The sequence below is a fragment of the Corythoichthys intestinalis genome, chromosome 6, assembly GCF_030265065.1.
Source record: "Corythoichthys intestinalis isolate RoL2023-P3 chromosome 6, ASM3026506v1, whole genome shotgun sequence".
Lineage (NCBI taxonomy): Eukaryota > Metazoa > Chordata > Actinopteri > Syngnathiformes > Syngnathidae > Corythoichthys > Corythoichthys intestinalis.
In genome coordinates this window covers 56,029,236-56,035,360 of record NC_080400.1, presented here as the reverse complement: position 1 = coordinate 56,035,360, position 6,125 = coordinate 56,029,236, and positions in this window count along the sequence as shown.

Below are 6,125 nucleotides of genomic sequence, written 5' to 3'. Positions count from 1 at the left end.
AATAAAGCTAAAAATAAATTATATTAAAAAAAAGACTACAACAGGTAGTCCCCAGGGTACGAACAAATTCCATTCCTGCACTGGCGACGTCACGCGAATTTCTGCGCAAGTCGGAATTAACCCTTTAAGTATCCCTACAAAGAAAAAAAAAGTAGGCTTCCCTGAAATCTCAAAATAACTATCCAAAAACATGTATTATGTCATATTAATAAAATAAAGTACAAAAATAAGATACTGTAAGGGACATTGAGTTAAACACCGTTTTGTTAAATAACTATTTGGGCTTTGCTTTACTTTAATCGCCGTGCTAAAGAAAAAAGGCGCTGTCCACACAGGTCACCAGTGTCTTCTCTCTCAACGCGAGACCGCGGTCCGAATTTAATAAACCGGATTGGGACTCGCAAGAGGACTCGGCGCCAGGGGGAAAGCAGCAGCAGCCTCAGGAGAACAAGGAAATGGGGTCTGAAGGAAGATCTCCCGGTCGAAAGCAACTGCAGGACAGTGGCGACGCTGCTTGGGGGAAGAGGGGATCCTGGCGTGAAGAACGGCAATGGGAACTACGTACGGTTACGCGACTGGAGAAAAAAAAAATGAATGGAGACAAAATGCCGGACTCTCAGGTGTCGTAAAGTCGAAATTACGTAAGTCGGGTACGTCGCAACCCGGGACTACCTGTACTAAATTTTCTGAACTCTTCACGACGATTTAAAAATGACCATAGTTCAGACGTGCCACCTATTGATCTGATTACTGCTTTGGCAGTTCACTTAGAGGGACAAAAAAAAAACATTTTTTTTGCTTTTCTCAAAATTTGTTTATTCCATGCATCTGCTGCATACACAGTATTTCATTTATTTATGCCTCACATATTTATTTACCCCATATAATATGTTGAATTAATTTCATTTTACTGTGTATTTCAGGTTTCCCTACTATAAATTAAATTTTGAACTATACAGTGGTATGAAAAAGTATCTGAACCGTTTGGAATTTCTCACACTTCTGCATAAAATCACCATCAAATGTGATCTGATCTTTGTCAAAATCATTCATTTTCCATGCCGCTTTCATCACAAGGGTCGCGTATCTGGAGCCTATCCCAGCTAACTACGGGCAGTAGGCAGGGTACACCCTGAACTGGTTGCCAGCCAATCGCAGGGCACAAGGAGACATACAACCATTCATGCACACACTCATACCTACGGACAATTTAGAGCAGGGGTGTCCAAACATTTTGCAAAGGGGGCCAGATTTGGTGTGGTAAATATGTGGGGGGCCGACCTTGGCTGACGTCCTTTATGTTGAACAATATATTTAAGCAAATTTTAGCGAGCCATTATGTGTGTCACATATGCTTTATTTTTTTTTTTTTAATTAATAATTTCAACAATCTCGCAACTAGCCTTTGTGGCTAAGCTTTCGACTCTCGGGCTCTTGTGAAACACTGCTGCTGTAACATTAAACTAGCTTCAAGTTGCTTCAATTTCTCGCTACGTATCTTCCCTGAAATCTTGTAATACATGTCAGCGGGTCTTGTTTGGTAAAATCGCCATACATTGAACGCTTTAAAAACAGCAACTGTCTCTTTGCAAATGAGGCAAACACAGTTGTTGCGTATTTTAGTGAAGAAAAAGTCCAATTTCCACCTATCCTTGAAACGTCGGCCGTCACAGTCAACTTTTTTTTGTTGATTGTCGCCATTTTAGGAAATTGTGAGTAAAAGGTCACACGGGGTAATGTTGCTTAGAGTAATGTTGCTTTTTAGTGGGTAAATGAGGAGCAGCATTTAGTGTGTAAGCTACTTCATATGCTAGTAGCAGTACTGCTGACCAATTTATTAAGTCTGTGTGCGAGCCAGACGTTATTGATTTTATGACAGAGGCTGGGGGCCGGATGAAATTTGACCACGGGCCGCATTTGGCCCCCGGGCCGGACTTTGGACATGTCTGATTTAGAGTGTTCAATCAGCCTACCATGCATGTTTTGGGGATGTGGGAGGAAACCGGAGAAAACCCACGCAGGCAAGGGGAAAACATGCAAACTCCACACAGGCAGGCCGAAGCCCGGGATTGAACCCTTGATCTCAGAACTGTGAGGCGGACGTGCTAGCCACTCAGCGACCGTACCGCCAAAATCGCCAAAATCACACAGATGAAAAAAAAAAATGTCTGCTTTACCTATAACCACCCAAACATTTATAGGTTTTCCTATTTTGATGAGGATAGCATGCAAACAATGACCAAAGGGGAAAATAAGTAAGTGAACCCTCTGCCTAAGGGGACTTGAAGAGCAATGGAAACCAATTTTTTACCAAACAATTTAGGTCAGGTGTGTGCCCAGTCACTGATGAGTGGTTTAAAGCTGCCCTGCCCACCATAAAACACACACCGGGTAAGAATTGTCTTGATGAGAAGCATTGTCTGATGTGCATCATGGCTCGGTCAAAAGAGCTGTCTGAAGACCTGCGATCAAGGATTGTTGATTAGTATAAAGCTGGGAAAAGATACAAAACCATCTCTAAAAGTCTGGATGTTCATGAATCGACAGTCAGAAAAGTTGTCTAGAAAACAAATGGAGACAGTTTGGCACTGTTGCTTCTCTCCCAAGGAGTGGCTGTCCACCAAAGATGGAGTTCAGCGCAGAATACTCAGAGGTAAAAAAAAAAAATATATATATATATATATATATATATATATATATATATATATATATATATATATATATATATATATATATATATATATATATATATATATATATTCTTTACAATGGTTCCAGAAGAAAATACACGTTCTGGAGTGTCAAAGTCCAGACTTGAACCCCATTGAGACGCTGTGGCACGACCTTAAGACAGCGATTCATGCCAGACATCCCAGGAATTTGACTGAACTGCAGCAGTTTTGTAGAGAACAATGGGCCAGACTGATCTGCAGCTACAGGAAGCCTGTGGTTGAAGTTATTGCTGCCAAAGGGGGGCCACAAAACATTAAATGTGATTGTTCACTTTCTTATACCCCCCCCCCCCTCTGTCATTATTTGCATACGATCGTCATTAAAATTTGGAAACCTATAAATGATTGGGTGGTTTTAGTTAAAGCAGACACTATTTTTTCATCTTTGTGATTTTGACAGATCAGATCACATTTGATGGTGATTTTATGCAGAAATGTGAGAAGTTCCAAAAGTTCACTTTTTCATTCCACTGTATGTTGAATTGATTCCATTTCATTGTGTACTTCAGGTTTCCCTACAATAAATTTAATTTTGAACTAGAAAAGTGGTTCTCAACCTTGGTTCAATTAAACCCTGAGGGTTCGGTAAGTCCAAGGGGTTCAGCGAAGGACACGCATATCCCTATTTTCGTGTGCTTACAAAATCTTGGCAAGGTGGCGTTTTACACGAGGTTTGCCCCCAATATACATACTTTATTGCATTTCTTTCAATTGCTATTCTCTATCTGAAAAGAGAAGAAACTTTTGCTCAGTGGACGGTTGGCTCACAATGAATTGAAATTGAACAATTGAAAATACTATGTGATGTAGGCTTTAGTGTTGTATCGGTCGGGAACGATTCGTTCTTTTTGAACGAATTGTTTGGGTGAACGAGACCGAACTAATCACCATCTGCACTGATTCGTTCTATGAAGTTGGTGGCGCTTGTTCGCTGCGTGGGAGGGCGTTGAGCAAGCGGCAGCGTCTTCTGACATCGCACACGACCAATCAGACGCCAGCCTCATCGCGGGCAGGGGAGGGAGCGGAAACAGAATCATGGCGTATGTCACTCATTTCCACGTGTGGCCAATAAGCAGCCAGCGTGCAGGCAGGGGGGAAAGACTGAGTTTTGTCACTTCCCGTTCAGTGATTCGGTCCTCCGGTTCCTGACCTAGTAGTGACGGGATCTGTCGTTCACTTGAGTAAACGAATCCATTCCGGTTCGTTCAGTAAAACGATTCGTTCAAACGAATCGTTCAACGAATCGTTCGCCCCCCTCATCTCCCTACCCACCCAAATGAATCGTTCGGTTAGTGAACGGGAAGTGACGTTGCCGAACGAATCACCAAAGACCGCTTCGCAGTATAACTGAACGGGAAGTGACATTGCTTGGTCCCTCCCTCTCTTGCACATTGACCACTCGTCGTAGTTTCAGAAATGAGTGACAGGCGATATCATTCTGCTCTCAGAGACAGCCTCGTCTCCCTCCCGCTGCTGCAAAAGCGAGGGAGAACTTCCGCGTTGTCTGTCCTAGTTCTATGGGCTCAAAGTCATAGCTCGTGCTTGCATTTCGAATTAGGACACGGTTAAACATTTTCCTTTTGAGGGGGAAGTCGGGGTTTGGGGTCGGGGGCGCACGGACTTTCTTTAGCATGATCTTGCTCACATATACAATGCTGCTGCTAACAGCCAACGCGGCATGCTTGCTGTCACGAAAATAAAAATAAATCGAAAGTTTAATTTCTAATTATGGAACGGCCAACACATCATATTAACCCCTCGCTCTGTTGTATTTTTGTTTTTTATTATTAAGATGATCGTTTTGAATTTTTGCACTGGTATTAATAAATAAAATAATCCGGTCAGCTCCCCTGTCGTCCCCGCATCTCAGATCGTCAAATGCTGACGAGAAATAATTGTTTGCTTTATGATTTCGCCTTTCTACTCTCATTAGTCTGTTAAGAAAAATGTAGACATATTGCGACATCTCCCGTGTCCGCGCGCTTTGTTTTTGGGGCGCTTGAGTAGCACATGATGGACGGATTGACATAATTTGTCAAACCAACCGACACCCTCTGACACGAAAAAAAAAAAAAACACTCGGAAAAAATTGACATGTATATACAGTTTCATTGCAAATCAGTATTATGGTGATCATACTAAATATTATTTTTTTTCTGTGCACATATGAGGTACATATCGCTGTCATGAAGCCTCCATATAGTGACAGTTCTCTGCCCGCTTCACTGCCGTCACGCGACCGCAGCTCAGGTTTTGCTTGCCTCGTAGCTACGCGTGTTTTAAATTACTGTAAATTTGATAGTATATCGTCATAGGCACAGTCCCGAGTCTGTTGAGAAAAGTAGAACACTAAACCATGCTCGCTAGATTTGTGTGGTGTTTTTGTCTTTTTGAGCAGCATTTGATAGGCTCCACGTTAACAAATATGTGACAAAGTCGTTTCCTTTCATTTTATGACTCGTTCACCGCATAGTCATTACTGGAAAGTCAAGTTAGCAGCAAGCTAAGTCAGGAACCGGAGGACCGAATCACTGAACGGGAAGTGACAAAACTCAGTCTTTCTCCCCTGCCTGCACGCTGGCTGCTTATTGGCCACACGTGGAAATGAGTGACATACGCCATGATTCTGTTTCCGCTCCCTCCCCTGCCCGCGATGAGGCTGGCGTCTGATTGGTCGTGTGCGATGTCAGAAGACGCTGCCGCTTGCTCAACGCCCTCCCACGCAGCGAACAAGCGCCACCAACTTCATAGAACGAATCAGTGCAGATGGTGATTAGTTCGGTCTCGTTCACCCAAACAATTCGTTCAAAAAGAACGAATCGTTCGCGACCGATACAACACTATGATCTAGCTTGCTGCTAACTTGACTTTCCAGTAATGACTATGCGGTGAACGAGTCATAAAATGAAAGGAAACGACTTTGTCACATATTTGTTAACGTGGAGCCTATCAAATGCTGCTCAAAAAGACAAAAACACCACACAAATCTAGCGAGCATGGTTTAGTGTTCTACTTTTCTCAACAGACTCGGGACTGTGCCTATGACGATATACTATCAAATTTACAGTAATTTAAAACACGCGTAGCTGCGAGGCAAGCAAAACCTGAGCTGCGGTCGCGTGACGGCAGTGAAGCGGGCAGAGAACTGTCACTATATGGAGGCTTCATGGCAGCGATATGTACCTCATATGTGCACAGAAAAAAAATAATATTTAGTATGATCACCATAATACTGATTTGCAATGAAACTGTATATACATGTCAATTTTTTCCGAGTGTTTTTTTTTTTTTTCGTGTCAGAGGGTGTCGGTTGGTTTGACAAATTATGTCAATCCGTCCATCATGTGCTACTCAACCGCCCCAAAAACAAAGCGCGCGGACACGGGAGATGTC